Here is a 16,092-nt window from a genome sequence, read left to right on the forward strand (position 1 = left end):
CTCTCCCCCCCCCCCACTTCCCCACTTTAAAGCATCTGAATCTAAATACTATGCAGACTTTATACTGAATACAGAAGTGTTCCTTTCCTTGAGGACTTTTCTCTGGCACCCCTCACCATAGTATCTGAATGGTCCACTTTTGCAAATCAGGCCCCAAGCTGTTTCATGCAAGTTCGGCATCCAGAAAATGAGGCACATAGTGGCCACCTGTGAAAATTTAGGTTTAAGTTGTTTGCCTGGCATCATATAGGAATCCTTTGGGAGATGCAAAGATAGAACCCAGTTCTCTAGGGAGGCATTCAACATCCTTAACCATGGCACCTTCCTTTCTCTTCCTACAGTGCCCTGCTTCATTCATTAGACACCTTCCAACTCCTGCAACAACTGAACAAGGGGTTGTACATGATGTCATTTTCAGTACTCAAGTGCACACACCCCTCTAGTGGGTAAATCCAAAATTGTAGCATCTTGCACAGGGAACTGTACAATCCTATAAGTGCACAGGAGCTGTATGTGTGAATGGAGCATGCTCAGTGCCACTGAAATCTTAAAGAATAATGCTGCTAACCTCTAATGAGCATGTGCTAAGTGCTATTTTTGGAGGCTTGTAATTTGGCCAAATTTAGGCACATTTTCACAGCAACAGCAAGAGACACATCTCTGACTGCAGGACAACCTCCCCCTGCCAAATGTTTAATCCCCACTCCAGGGAATGGAGGCACTAAAGCTTTTAAATTAAACTGTTGTGAGAATTTAACATGCACAAGGTATATTTTTCCAACCTGATTCTAGAAAACAGCTGAGCAGGATTTTTCTGAAAGTTGTTTTTTTTTTTTTTTAATGTATCAGCCTGATGCAAACCCCCAGCATGGAAAATTTCAGCCTGGAGGGTTAAAGTTTGGCAAACTTGTAGGTAACAGAAAATAGTCTTAAAATGAGAATTGTCAGACAATCCCCTAACTATAGGCATGGTTACCAGTGCTGCCTCTAGTCCTGAGTGTGTCCACATAACAGCAGCAGGAAGAAAAGCAGCTGAATAATTGAGACAGGTAGAGAGATTCCCATGTGAAGAGACTAGAGTACTCATTTAAAAAAAATCTAAACAAAAGATTTTGTTTGGGGTTGAATGGAACATTTTATTCAACTCAAATCTAAATTTTTTCTTTAATTTTTTGGAACTTCCAGCAAACTGAAACAAGTCAGTTATTCACACAGCTCTAGTAGACATGGCCTTATTTACATGCAATTGTTTCTTGTTACCCCAATTTAATTTGACAATTGGGAGAAAAGCTCTGAGGATTTGGTACCCCTCCCCCTTTAATTAGGGACAGAGACCTCTCAATACATATCTGAGTCAGCCAAGGTGTCCTCCAGAGGGAGATTAGATACTCTTGAATTTTCTAAAACCAAGAAAGCAGGAGGAAAACCCGTCCAGGTCTCTTTATATGCATCAGAAAATGGACCCTGGGATGGGTTCCCCCCAGGGTGCCACTTGGAACCGGGGTACAACTGAGCCCGCCTGACTTACCAGCCTGGGCTCCCTTTCACACTGTGGTGCAGTGATAAGTTGCCAAGTAGCAAACTCTCACCCTGAGTGATAAATACGCTGGCAGATTCTTAAGGCACAAGTTGCCTTGGCTTCCCCAGGTTTTCATACACAGGATAAAAATCCCTGTAGCCTGGGGCCATTACTTCCCACAGTTCAGTCCTTGGCCCTCAGTGTGTTGTTGTAGGGAGACTGAGGTCCCATCATGATGTTGTTTTCCCCCTTTCATACCTTCTTCCCACTTGCTGGAAAGCTCTTTTGCTGTGACCTGGGTGAGACAGTTCCATTGTGTAGTGCTATCTCTGAGAGGTTTCAATTGCACACAGTTCCTGGGGTAATCGTTGTGCTTGTGTGTGTTTCCTCAATAAGCCATTAACATTGTTTGGCCTTTTTACTGTTGTACCCGAAAGGCTGCTTGTGGATGTTTTCAACCTCACAACATGTTTCAGTAACACTTTCATAGCCAAACTTCACAACGTCACATACGACAGTAGCACATACAATCCAATCAGATATTAATGTCTAGCAGATCAAGACTTTTAGAATGATACCTCACAAGGCATACTTTGTACAAAACATATCCTAATTACATGACAGTGGTGAATATTGGGGTGCCAGGATGTCACAGACCCGTCCCCGTTTCATTTTGCACCTTTCACTACAGAGCCATTTTCCATACCTGATTCTACCTTCCCCTCGCTGGCTCCCAGCACATCCCTACTCCCTCTTCAGCCTACCTCTTTTCTCTACCTGTTCCTCCTTAAGAAAAATCAATGTCAGAGCAAAATGGATGCTAGTTCAGATGGACACATGAGGCTTTGCAGGGAAAAAAAAAAGATTGCTCCGTGGCCGCTACATAAATTGTGAGTAGCATTCAGATGCCAGACCCAGGCTTCAGAGATCCAAAGGAGCATTCTCCCAGCACAGAGCTGCCAAAAGTACCCCATGCAGGCTCCCTGGCAAGCCCCAGAACAGGGGGTGGTAAGGGACATGTTGAAAAGGAGTAATTTCACATGAATTTATGGGATATGGGATATTCTGGGCTGCTCTAGACATTCCAGCATCCAATATGCAGCCATCAGGACATTGTCATAAATTAGAGCAGCCCCAAGGCTTCTCTAACTTATACTGAGCGCTATTCAAGTCCCTAGAAAGCCTAGAAACCCAAAGATGCTAAGGTGGCTTACAGCCACTTCTGTCCCATCCATCCCCTTCTGTGCTGCAGCTTCTATAGGTACTCCTAATTGCTGCTTAATTAGTCTCTTCAAAGGCAGCCCTATCAAAAAGATAATGGAAGGAATGAATTGGGTAACTTGCTAGAATCATCTGAGCAGAGCTCACTAAATCAATTCCCCGCCATTTCAGGGATCTCAGGCCCTGGTGCACCTCGGTCCTTCCTGTTTTCTGTCTGTGGCACATAGCAGTTTTGTCTTCAATCTAATTCTGGTTATTGCACTTGTGGCTGTGATACACAGGAAGCATACACCATAAGATCATACAGTCCTTTCTGGCCTTAAATGCTATGACTCTAGATCCAGTCATCCAAGGACACTTACAAGAGATTTGTACCTACGTTAGCTGATTCATTGGCCCCATTGGAAGTTGTACCCATTTTCTATGGCAGACCTATCATTACACACATGATCACTGTCACAAGTGGAGCTGGATAGTCTTAAGAAGACTGTAAGAAGAAATGGTTTGAGAAATTTAAATAAATCTTTCAATCACCATAAGATTAGTTACTCTTAGGAAACTAAAAATACTGGCATATGCCCAACTACTTACATGACAGCTCGTAATTGAATGACAAGCCCACTAACCAAGGGCCTGATTCAAAGCCCATTGATCCCCAACCTTTAAGGTAGTCATCACCTGATGCTCTCCAAAGTTAGCCCTGTGTGGGTCATGCTCCCATTCTTAGAGATGGGCAAAAATGGGAGGAAGGGTTTTAGCTTTACAAAGTCAAGTGTGGCCTGGAACTTCCAAAAGGAGTTGCAGGCACTCACAAAGGTGTTTCACTCTCCCTGTTCCTCGGGTTGGGAAAGTGAGACAGAGGTGTAGTGACCAATCCAAAATCCAAGGGCATGGCCTTCAGGAAAAGAACCCTGAGCGCAAGACAGGAAATCCCCAAACTAGTCCCATTAGACAACATAGAATGGCTCTGTCCAGGACACTTGTCTAAAGTTATCCACACTGGGCTGGTACAAGTGAGCTGCGACTGTTAGTCTACCCTGAGTTTCCATGACAACCATAGGGCTCCTGTCTGTGGGTATGTCCCCAGCTGTGTATGGGACACCAGCCTAACCATTTCCATGTGAAAGCCCCAATGTCCACGCCACAACTTGGGTGTGTTTGACCAACACCGGTTTTAAATGGGCAAGAGTAATTAGGATGGGGGGACTTCAGTCTGAAAGGCTCCGTAAACAAAATTGGACAAAATGGCTTAGCTCTGCTCAGACAGGTGCTTTGCAGGAGAAGCTGGAACAGTGCCTGACTCTAGACATTGCTATTAGCTCCTCTGTTTCACAAACATTAGATCCATCCAATTTGCAGAGGGTTTTATTAATATATTGAAATCCGGGGGAGGAGGATTAAACCCACTGACTGAGCCTCTCCACCAGGCTCTGTTTCTTCCCTTTGCACTTAACAAGACGAACAAGGTGGTTAACAAGAACTTTCACAAGCTAAGCTTTTTCTATGGTTTTATTTTTTTATTTTATTTTTATGATCTTCACAAGCCAACTCATCTGCTCTGATGGGCTCCTTGCTGATACGTCTCACTTTATTAGTGAGTTTGGCCTTGAGCATCTCAGCTCTTTGATCAATACTGCGGGGGTCAGTGATATTTTCTCACTTTTAGTGTCTGGCTGCCTTTAACTTTGTCACCTGATGAACAGCGCTACCCCTGGAACGCTTATCTTGTATCGATTTTCTCTGGGCTCCTACTGCGTTTCCAGCTGTCCCACCATTTCCTCCCTTGTCACTGGATGCCCATTTAATGTTAACTTATCCCCTTTCTCCCAGGTGCCTCGTTCTTACAGGGATTTTCCCCCCCACACTCACACAATAGCAGATTGTCAGAAAAACAATTTCCTTTTTTCGCCTGACTCATTGTTATCCTTCAGCCGTTTATTCTTTGTCATCTGGGCTCCTGCTTTCTCCCCGACCCCACCCCCGCACACTTGAAATGGGGAGACTGGTAGGCTGGAACCTTTGTTAGAAATTCATCCAGGCATTCCCCCACATAACTCTAATCCTCAGTTCTCCGTGCTGGGGTGCAAAACCTTCTCCACCACAGAACCCTACTCTGGAGGACTCCGTTCTTCACATTCATCCCTTAGATCTCTCTGCCACACTTTCAGACTTCCCCCCACCAGCAGCTCCTTCAGACTCTACAGTAATGGCTCACAATGCAGCAGTTAGCATAAGAGTGACTGTTCAGGACTCTTCCTTCAAAAAATGGCAGTGTTTACAATGGCCACATTTTTTGCTCTCAGCACCCACACAAACACTGCCTCACTGACACTGGGAGTAAACCAGGGGTGCTGAACTCTTCTGCCGTGTTAGGCTATGGGCTCGCCATAATACCATGAACTACCCACTTACAACAGAGTCCAAAAGTCACTCAGCCTGCTCGCGCCTGCTCATTCCTAAAGAGTGAATACAAAAGTGTTTCTGTAACACTATCAGTGAAGAACTACCTCTGGGGGGGCCGGGAGAGATTAGCATGGGCAGGATTTGTCCTGTTATATGCTCTATTGTGAGAAAAAACACATGATTCAGATGCTTCTGGGTCCCTCGTTACCTAGAATTAATATGCTAAGATTTGCTATTAATTTCGGTGTAATGGTAACAGCTGGGTCAGGCCAAGTAGTGACTATAGAACCCATCACCCCCAGTTGGATGCCAGCCCAGATTTGTAGCAAGCACAAGCTGTTAGGTGTAAGCTCTTTGCGGCAGGGACTGCCTTTTGCCATACATTACACCACTGCCATGTAAATGTGAAATGTAAATGATAGAAATCCCTCTTGGGGGAATCTGTGTCAAATGGACTGATAGTTTCAGTCTTGGAAATATCCTGTCTCAAGCAGACACCTTTGTTAGCAGTCTCAGCAGAGAGGCTAAACACCAAATGGGCCTGCAAACTGAACTGCCATCTCATGCCTAGAGATTGTGCCTTTTTATGATGATGATGAATTATTATTATTATTTGTATTGTAGTAGCACCTAAGAGACTCACTCGTGGACCAGCACCCCACTGTGCCAGGTGCTGTACAAACCCAGAACAAAAGACGTCCCTGCAGCCAAAGAGTTTACAATTCCTTATAAGACAAGAGACAACAGTTGGGGAAAACAACGAGACAGAACTGGTCAGCATGGCAGACAGTGGTCTCCGCACACCAGCAGCCTAACCCTTGTTTCGTTTTTTGTAGGCATCGCAGCAAAGGAGAGTTTTGAAGGAGGAGGATGAAGGAGATTTGTGGATGTTTATGAGAGGGGAGAAAGCGTGAAGGTGCTTGTTTGAAAGTTTAATAATGGAGGCAGGCATCAAGGGCCCGTCGGAGGTGGGAGTCAATCTTTTGATACTGAATGTGAGAAGGTAGGATGGGGATAGGCCACAAATGTCCTTGAAAGCAAAGACAAGCAGCTTATCTTTAACGCGATAGAGAAGGGGGAGCCAGTGGAGGGATGCAAAGAGAGGGGCAAGGTGGTCAGAGTGATGGAATAGGAGACTGATCTTTGCAGCAGCACTCCGTACAGATCTGAGCAGGACAAGGTTGCATTTGTCAAGGCCAGAGAGAGAGATGTTGCAATAATTGAGACTTGAGAGGATGAGAGTTGACTCTCTTGGTCAGGGTTCACTCTGCACCACATTGCTGTGGTAGGGAGTGGGAGAAGCTTGCACTTCCATTGCGAGTGTTGTACCACAAAATGACTTGATTCACAAGGACTGTAATTTACACTAGCACTAAAACCACATACTCAAAAAATAAATAAATAAAAGATCCACTAATGTCATTTGACACATTGATCTGTCTAGTACTGGCAGAGGTGGCCAGTTGCAGATACTGCATAGGATTAAACACCATCTAGCTAATTAATCAAAGATGAACAGTGGGGGAATTACCTTCCTAGCCAAGAGGGGAATTCTTACATTCACCTTTCTCCTGCAACATTATTTGCAACATTATATGCAAAATAAAGTGCACTTCATGTTCCATGAAAAACATTGAACCTCCTGGCAAATTGTTCCCAAGCTCCTCTCTCTACTTTAAAGTAATCTGAGCTTAAACCAACTATGAAGGATCTCCTGGGAAACTCACAAAGCACAGATCTTCCCACAGGACTTTCCGAGCCCCAATCTGTTTAAATCGCACTGTATATTGTCCTGAGACAGTTGGAGCATGGCAGAACTTTTACCTATCACGCTACATCATCAATTTTAAATAGTTGGTTCTAAAACTAATAAGGTGCTGGCCCATGGAAAATCAAATCAATATTTCTCATGAAATATGTCTGGCTGAGAAATATCCCAGGGCACGAATGTCACCGCCCACAAATGCTCCTGCTTCCCAGAACTTTGGGATCTTTAATTGCAGATTCCCCTCCCCGCATTTGGCACCTGCAGAAAGAGTCTCACACATCCTTCATTTAGAAGAGTTTGTTATTAGAAAAAACAACACCCACATTAAATGCACCTCTATTCATGTGAATTTCCAAAGCAGTGGTGGGCAATATGTGGCCCGTCAGGGTAATCTGCTGGCGGGCCGCAATACAGTGTTTACTTTAACCGTCTGCAGGCACGGCTGCCCACAGGAAGTGGCACTGGCTGCAGGGACATGCTGGCCACCGCGTCCCGCAGCTCCCATTGGCTGGGAACGGCAAACCGAGGCCACTGGGAGCTGTGGGCGGCCAGGCCTGCGGACGGTCAATGTAAACACTGTCTCGTGGCCCACCAGTGGATTACACTGATGGGCCACATGCAGCCTGCTGGCCACAGGTTGCCCATCATTGCCATATAGGATGGATTACCTATCTAGCATGCTAGTGGTAGTAGCAAGCATTACAATCACTAGCAAACATTTCCTGGATCAGTCCCTGTATTTGTGAGCAAAGACTTGATACACAGCACTGTAGGAAAATCCCATTAAACTTACAAATTACAACCTATTTCTTTTAACAGGCCTGTTCCTTTAGGTAAGGCAGGTCTGAGATGCTGCTTGGAAATACCTTGTGTCTTGGGGCTCAGAGAAGATCAGTTACCTTAGGTCAACTTTCTATTGCATTTCACTGACTGGTGCCCTGAGAGTTTACTCCTGTATGAGAGTACCCATCTGCACTAACCTTATCGTGTTTCAGCATATAGCGATTTGTTTATGCTACTAAAAACTAGATAAACAGATAGTTGTTTAATGGGGAAGGGGTATGTGGAGCACTTTCTTGGGAGCGGGACCAGATCATCTCATCTCCCATGGGAACACCTGAAGGAGAGCTTCAGGGGATGAACTTTATAGGTCATCTAGCTGAGTCTTCACCAGGCAGGCTGGAGGAAGGGGGCAGAGAAGGGACGATTAGGGGATAGTGTTTTCCACTGTAGAATAACTCATTCTCTGTGCTCTCTTTTACCCTTCTCTGAAGCGTTCCTAGAACCAGACCTACCACACAGAGATCCTCTGGGGCTAGAAGAGCGCTAAGGGCTCACCCTCAAACAGGCCTCTGCAGAGAGTTCTCCGTTCACTGTGGGCATGGCACCGGGGCGAGGGGGCTGCCAGCTACCCCGGCTTGGAGAGGGAGATTTCCATCCCATGTAGCACATCCACAGGAAACACTTGGTGTTTCCCTTGAACGGCTTCACCGGGTTTAATATTTCTTGGCCAGGGGTGGCTGTCATGTTGCAGAGCCTGCACCTTGTGGCCCTGTATCTTTGGCATGGCATTGCACTCTCTGATTTAATGTAGATGTGCCCTTTTATTCCCCGAACAAGTTTATTCCTTTGTCAGGGGCAGCCTCCTCTTAAAGGGCTTTGGTGAGACGGGTGTGCAGAGACTTTATTGCTCCAACAAGTTTATTCGTACACCAGCTATTCATTTATGCAGACTCCCCTTTATTGGGCATCTTTGTGCACAAATGGGCTAAGGCAGGGCTCTTGTCTCTACGGAAGTGCACAAAGTGAACCTTCACCGCCCCCTAGTGGTCAGCTCATGCACCTGGCGTCCTGAACATTAATCATAGCAGCAGGAGTGTAAAATTCAATTTTACCTCTCCATTCATTCTGAGATGAGTTGAAGGCCGGCCTTGTACATATGAACCACACTTTACTTCATCAGAGCCATGGTAACAAATGGAGTGTCTTCTTCGGGGAGTTTAACCATCAGAAAACTCTGCGCCAGTTAATTCCACTTGTGCCTAGGGTCAAAGGAGGAGCTCTTGGCATCAGCAAATGCCTCAGCCCTCAACTGCGCAGTAAACTACATTTTAGAGATTGTTCCTCAATATGAAATGATCAGTCCATTTATCTACTAAAGAAGCCTGTCTCTTTGTTCAGCCTCCCAATATATTTTCTGCTGACCTGATCTGGACAATAAACCAGAGTCGTCTTAAGATATTCAATTTGTTCAATTTGTTACTTGAGTGCCTCCGAGCCTGGCTGTCTCTGCTGTCAGCATCCCAGACTCTCTGTAGCTTTCACTTTTGCCCAGAGTGCCTGGGTTTAACTCCCCAAGTCTAAGAGGATCGGAGCCAGCACAAAAAGTGGTGAGAGCCAGTGATTCCAGGAAAGCATCCTAGCACCCAGTAAGACTGGATCACACAAAGGGAGGCAAATTATCTATCTTAGGTACTTCTATGGCCCCATCACCATAGTATCACAATATCCCTAATGATCCAGAGAGGTGCTATTAGCCCCCTATTCAAAATAGGAACTGAGCACAGAGAAGCTCAGTGACTTGCCCAGGTTCACACAGTCTGTGGTGGTGGAGGAAGGGCTTGAATCTAGGTCCACCAAGTCCCTGGTGCACTAACCCCTGGACCACTCTTCCTCTCATAGCCAAGGGACTGAGCTTCACAAACAAGCCGGCCCTTTAACAAAAACTCCTACGGCCATTACTGTAATCCTGATACACTTGCCACTTTCATTAGTTATATTTTCCATAGTATGGCAGTATTCCTCCTTTAGGAACATAGGGAATGCATCATGATAAAGATGTACACCAGGGGGTGATAAACATCAAGGTCTTATAGAAGCCAGTTAATAAAAAGGAGTTTCTCAGCACCTCCTGCCTAGGCCCCTTCACAGGACAAATTTGGACCAATCCAGCCAAACCAATGCAGAATCAGTGAATGAGAAATTCCCACAGCCTAGAATCTCATTTCCTTCTAAATAGCTGGAGGGCTGTCGCGCCATGTGTGGGTGTGAAGAATGTTGCTGTGGAGAGCTGAAGCCGGAAGGGCTGTAGCCAGTAGGACTGTGGAGCGGGTGACTGTGGAGAGTTGGTTATGTGGGGCTGCAGAGAAAACCTGCAGAGCTGAAGCCTGTGGGCCTTGATCAGAACAGGTGATTAGATGCCTGGCTAGTATTTCTAACTGCTAGTACCCTGATTTTCTGTAGATAATCAGCAGAGCAATTCAACAGGTCATACGTGGATCTGCTCACATTGCTTCACTGTAATAGTACAGCTGCTTACAATCTCAGCAATCTGAATGCCTTATACAATGCCTTCAGTCACTAGAACTAGAGCTGGCTCATGAAAGCTTTTCATTCAAAATGGTGAGGTCTTAAGCAGGAAATTTTTATGCTGTGCCTAATTAAAATGGTCATTGTTCTCTGTGTTTCTATCACTTTTTTTCCAGTGGGAAGAGGAAGGGGTGAGCAGTAGAGAAACCTCACAGTCTCTCACTGTAACTCTTTCCATACTTTTCCAATGGAAAAAAAGTCTTCGCACCCATTTTTCTATCACTTGAGCAAAATGACGGTGGAGGGGCACAAGGGAGTGGTTTTTTTCTCTTTCCCTCCCTTTCTATAATGGGAAAGGGGGGGGGGAGTAAAAACAAATTCAACCGCCCCACAAAAAAATAAAAAAATCTCAAACAACAAACAAACAAAAACTTTTTAAAAACAAACAAAAAGTGCAACTCAAAACAAAACCATTCATTCCATTTTTCTGTCAAAATCAAAACATTTCATCCCATTACACTTTCCCACAAAATTTAGTTTTCAACAAAACCCCATTTTCAGCTGGAAAAATCTTCACTTGAACGATATCAACTAGCTCTAAATAGAACCATAGTTAATTCAGGCCAACTTGTCAAAAAACCTTTGCTCTTCCGTAAGGCATCTTATCCACAGATCTCAAAGTATTTTACAAACATTAAAGTCCCCCAGTCCCTTAGGAGATAAATATTGCACCCATTTTTACAGCTGAGTAACATAAGGTACAGCAGGCAAATGAATGGCCCACTAAGTAACAGACCCAGGGTGAGAACCCAGAATTTCTAATGAGGTCCCAGCCTCTATGATAAAGGAGGTGGAAGAAGGACCCCATGTAATCAAAGCTTCCACATGGCTGTGTATATATGAAACGGCAAGAAGCGAGGCATGCTCTATAGAAATCAATACCTCACAGCTCTCTAAGGCTGTAGCACTGCCTGCCAGTTCAGGGCCAGCCTTGGGGATGGCAGACCAGTGGGGCATCCATAGTTGTTTTTATGGAAGCTGTCCTGGAGTTCTCTATGTAACTATCTCCAGTTGCAGTATTTGCCTGGGAATGGACAAATTTTGTCCTGTCCAGGACACTGTGACTCACAATGCACCTGAGGCAGGGACTCTAGTTCAGCCTGAAACACCTGCCTTGGCAGGAATTATTGCTCACTTTAGGTACAAGGTCTCCTGGAAGAATTCCAAGCCTTAATGGAAACTTCATTCAAATGACCAAGAACTGAGTAGTAGTTTCCCATATATTTCAGTCTACTATATTTCCCAGTCTACTGGCTCTCCTCCTGGCCCATACAATACATCTTTCCCCTCTAGAGCACTCTTCGTGCAAACGGTAACCTCTGTTAAATGGAGTTAAGAGCAAACTGTGGCAGCGGGACAGGTACTAAAAGGTACAGGTAACAGATTTTCAGAGGGAGAATGTGTGAAGAGGAAAAACAGGGGGCAGGAGCTACAGAGAAGGGTTTCACTAACTGTAGTATTCCCAGCACCAATTTGGACCACTTGGGGTCTTTCCCAGCAGTCTGGGTAACATGTTGAAACATGAAAGGTTTACAATATAACCTTCTACAGCTGGCCTTCAGAATCCAAGTGTGCGTGGACGACCGTCCCCAGACTTGTTACAGAAGCACTGACATAAAGGCAGCTGGGAAACAACCCCAACTCAAAACTGAGAATAGAATCTGGGTACAAACCTACCTTTATCCCTGCTCTTTGCTCTTCGGTGTAAGAACAGATGAAGGCTCCACCAGATGAAGACTCACTGCACAGGGTCAGCAGCATTTTCCAAGCAGGGGGCTCCAAAGCACCAATTGTCTTGACAAGCCATGATGCAGGGCCCACCCAAGAGATCTTCTCCAAAGGGCCTGTCAACTGAAAAGCACAACTAAGGTCAGTGATAGAGCCATAGCTGCTCCCTAGTGGCAGTGTCTCCATGATAATTTGTGTGGTGTGTAAAATGCTAATAGCCTCGTGTTACTAGATCTAACCCAGGGCAGCCAATGAGAACTGTAAGTACAATTAATGGTAAATAGACTTATCCAGAAAGCATCCTGCTGCTGGAAACCACACTTATCTGTAAGAACTAATCAACCCCCTGATTTTCCAGGGTGTGTGTTGGCAGGATACCTCTAGGATAGGAGTCTGAATCCAACCCAAGTCAGAAGAGCCTGAAAACTGTCCTGGTCTAGTTGCCTTGATTGACTTCCTAGTATACAGGTCCCCATACTGCTCAGACTAGCTGTGCCAACTGCAAAGGTAGATTTTGTGAAGAGGCCAAGGACGCCATGCTCTGTAAATAATGGGCTGGATTCATTGTTGCACTACAGCCCTTTTGACAACCATAAAACAGGTGGGACCGGGGAGGTAGAAAGGGAGGGTGGGAGAAAATCTTACTGATTAGAATGAGGAAAACAAGGGAGTGAATCACATGGAGTCAACAATATCTTAGCACTAGAAATAAATTAGAAATGTGGTGTCAGTATCTCTGCCATGTGTAACCTGGAGCTATTTGTGCTTTATGGAAAGGCAAGGTGGGAGGAAGACAGAGCCAGGAGGTGGAAACGCTATAAGGGGTGGGGTAAGACCGGCATTTCTAACTTTCATAATTTTAGGAGTCTGACGATATTTGTGTTTCTCAAAAGGTCCAGCTCCTGGGATCCTGGGAAAATAAGCTTCTAGCCTTCATGGGTATGGAGAAAAGCTTGAAAATATGACATGATTGTACCCTAAAGGCTCAGAAACCAGAACACAAAGAAACCAAATATTATTATTTTAAGCCAATCTCATGATTTTGTGGGGACTGATTCACAACTTCAGAAAGACTGGGGTTGGCAATACTGGTAAATACCCCAGAGAATACCCCGGGGTGCACAGAGCTTGTGTGCCAGATGCCAAGCCAGCTCTGAGTTCTCCATAAGGCATGGAGAGCTTGTAGTTAACAGCTACATCTTTTGTATTTAAACATTACAGAACCCAGTGATGGGAAGAGGAGGTTACTCACTTTGTGCTGTAACTGCAATTCTTTGAGATATGTCTCTCCATGGGTGCCCCACGCCAGATGCACATGCGCTGCTCAAGCACTTGATTGGAGATTTTCAGCTAGCAGTGCCCATTCATCCCATACATGCACCCTATGCCTGCTTGTGCCAGATACCAAGTCAATATGGGGTGTGCAGGTGAACCGTCCTCAGTTCCTTCTCCACCCAAACATCCCCGAAGGAACAGTCCGAAGGAGAAGGTGCATAGTGGAGTACCCATAGGGACACACATCTCAAAGAACTACAGTTACTGCACAAAGTGAGTAACATCTTCTTCTTCTTCAAGTGGCATCCCTATGGCTGTATCCCCAGCTGGAGGAAGGAGCTTCGGAATAGAGTCCAGAACTGAAGATAGTACTGCAGAACCAAGTGCCTCATCAGATCTGACAGCATGGATCAGGGCATAATGTTTTGAAAATGTATGTATTGAAACCCATGTAGTGGCCCTACATATTTCAGATACTGGTACATTCTTCAGTAATGGCGCAGATGTTGCCTATGATCTGGATGAATGTGCTATTACTCTTTTGGGTGGTGGACACATATCTGCAGCATCATAACAAATGATAATACATCCAGATATCCATCTTGAAAGAGATCGGGGACCCCATGGATATATCCTCAAAGGAAATGAAGAGCCTAGGTGACTTCCTAACTTGGTTGGTAGAAGACCAATGCCCTTCTAACATCCAGGGTATGTAAAGAAGATTCCTGTAGAGAACTGTGTGGCTTTGGGGGAAAACACTGGTAGGTGAATGGATTGATTAAGGTGGAACTCTGATAGAACATAAGGTAGGAATTTAGGGTATGGCTGTAAAGAGACCTTGTCCTTAAAGAACACCATAAAAGGGGAATCTGTCATCAAGGCTCCAATCTCTACAACCCTATGGGCCAATGTGATGGCTACTGATGGCTTCATAGATAAATGAAACAGAGAACAGGCTGGCATTTGTTCAAATGGAGGTCTCATAAGGTAAATGAGTACAAGGCTGGGGCCTCAGGTCGGGGTAGGGTTTCTAATCTGTGGATAGAGATTCCGCAACCCTTAATAAGCGTAGACAATACTGGATGAGCAAATATGGAGAATCCTTCTACCAGAGAATGAAAGGCCAGTATTGCGGCCAAATGGACCTTAACTGAACTAACTGATAACCCTGATTTCTTTATATCCAGCAGATAATCCAGGATGACTGAAAGTGGAACTGAATCAGGCAGGAGGCAGTGACACCACCACCAGCGAATCTCTTCCAACTCGGCAGGTAAGTAGTGCGGGTTGCCCTCTCTACTATTTACACCCACTGTATTTCTATAGTGCAGGAGGATTCTAACGCCATGAACCATTGAGGAGCCATGCCCTGAGGCAGAGAACTGCTAGGTTGGGATGAAGCACACTACTCGCATCCTGTGACAGGAGATGAGGAATGGTTGGAGGTTTGAACAATGGTTGGACACATAGGTGAAACAGGTAAGGGTACCAAGCTTGTCTTGGCCCAGTCAGGACTGTAAGGATAAGTCTGGCTCTGTCCTGTCTGATTTTGTTTGTCACGCTTACTATAAGCAGTGTTGGAGGAAGTGCATAGAACAGACCCTCTTCCAAGACAGAAGAAAGGCACCTCCCAGGGAATGATGGCCCAGACCCCCTAGAGCAGACCCAGACCCCTCGGATCCCAGTCCTAAATGTCTCTGCTTGCCTTCCTTGCTGGTAGAAGGTACCAAGGCCCTATCAGAGCCATGTTTCTCCTTCATGCTCTGGGACTTTACAGACCTGCTGGTACCAGAGAAGGAGTCCTTCAACTCAAAAGCACTGAGTCAAGAGGTCGCAGCTCCAGAGACTGTAGATCTTGGCAGGGACCTGGACTTTTTCAGAGCTGGCTCCTTAAGGTGAAAGTCCATGTTTCTCTTTTTGAAAGCCTTCCCTGAAGTCTCCAGAGTCTTCCCTTTCTTAGGGGAAGCCAGTGCCAAGGTAGGAGGGGCACTGGATCTGTCTGGAGACAGACATACAAGGGAGGGACATGTCTCCTGACCTGACTCAGAAGCTGGCCAAAGGGACTGTTCCATCATTAGCAGTCTGTGTTTAATCTCACTGTTTCTCCTTGCCCTGGACATGAGGGCCAGGCAGAAGTCACACTTCTGGGTGATGTGGGATTCCCCCACTCAATGGACACACTTAGAGTGGCTGTTGCTCACAGGTATAGCATCTCAGCAGAAGATGCAATGTTTGAAACCTGGCAAGCGAGGCATGCCCTGACAGGAAAACAATATGTCTCCCCAAGGGGAAAGAAGAGAACAACAATCATCCCACTACTTATCTGACTAACTATAAGTACACGAACAACTAACTATTAACGATAAAAACAATCGTAACCACAACAGAAATATTAGAAAAGCTGAGGCACACTCAAGATGGACACTCTAGGGCTCTGTCTCAGGACGAGGCAGTTGAGAAGGAACTGAGGACGGTTTGACTGCGCACCCCTATATAGCTTCAGTATCCAGCACGAGGATGCATAGGGTGCATACATGGGCCAAACAGGCACTACTAACTGAAAATCTCTGATCAAGGGCTCGAGAGGCACATGCACACCTAAAGTGGAGCACCCATCGGGACAAAACTCAAAGAAGAACCTGCTGTGAGCCGCAGCCAGTCACATTCAGTTCTCTCCTCTGCAGCCCAAATCCCCGCCTTCCAAACTGGAGGGTGATCTTTGGCCTTGTCAGTCACGCCCTAGGTTCCCTGTAAGCTGAATCCTCTCTCCCCGCTGTAGCCCCAGGGGTGGCCCCACCCTAGAGCCCGC

The 16,092-nt window shown here is 45.6% G+C and overlaps 1 long non-coding RNA gene across 2 annotated transcripts in view; it reads right to left on the reverse strand.

Moving 5' to 3' along the window:
- Window positions 1-16,092, reverse strand: part of LOC122462678 — a 32,173-nt gene that overhangs the window by 9,460 nt on the left and 6,621 nt on the right. For both annotated transcript variants that reach the window (XR_006285389.1, XR_006285388.1), the window contains exon 2: window positions 11,958-12,131. This is a non-coding gene — a long non-coding RNA (uncharacterized LOC122462678). The remainder of the gene's footprint in view (window positions 1-11,957; window positions 12,132-16,092) is intronic.

This window comes from Chelonia mydas, chromosome 13 (genome assembly GCF_015237465.2).
Source record: "Chelonia mydas isolate rCheMyd1 chromosome 13, rCheMyd1.pri.v2, whole genome shotgun sequence".
Classification (NCBI taxonomy): Eukaryota; Metazoa; Chordata; order Testudines; family Cheloniidae; genus Chelonia; species Chelonia mydas.